Raw genomic sequence first — 441 nt, 5'->3', positions numbered from 1 at the left:
CCTCAAGATCTTTGGAGTGGAAGCAGAAGAACCTCTCCTAAGAATGCGTGATCTCCATTAGGTCCTGTGGTTATGATCTGGGGGGCTTTTGGAAGGTGAGTGAATCATAAGAATCCTAACCTTTTGAATGGATTAATCCATTGGTAAGTTTATGGCCGAATGGTCTGTTAAGAGGAGGGCCCAGTTGGATGAAGTAGGACACTGGAGACATAATTTGGAAGGCTATCTCTTGCCCCCGGCTCTTTCTCTCTGCTTCCTGGCTCATGTGCAGTGAGCAGCTTTCCTCCACTCTTTTCCACTGTGATGTTTCTGCCTTGCAACAGGCCTAAAAACAATGGAGGCAGCTGAACGTGGACTGAAACCTCTGAAGCCATGAAGTAAACTAAATCTTTCCTCCTTTAAATTCTACACTTGATCTTAGCCAAAAGGCCGAGAAGCGAT

General features: G+C 45.8%; 1 pseudogene; it reads right to left on the bottom strand.

The window, feature by feature from the left end:
• Positions 1-302: 302 nt before the first annotated feature.
• LOC147828962 (U2 spliceosomal RNA) lies at positions 303-441 on the bottom strand (annotated as a pseudogene).

Source organism: Heterocephalus glaber, unplaced genomic scaffold (genome assembly GCF_053883595.1).
Source record: "Heterocephalus glaber isolate CG9 unplaced genomic scaffold, H.glaber_assembly_v1.0 deba00000818, whole genome shotgun sequence".
Lineage (NCBI taxonomy): Eukaryota > Metazoa > Chordata > Mammalia > Rodentia > Bathyergidae > Heterocephalus > Heterocephalus glaber.
This window is presented reverse-complemented; position numbering and strand designations above follow the sequence as displayed.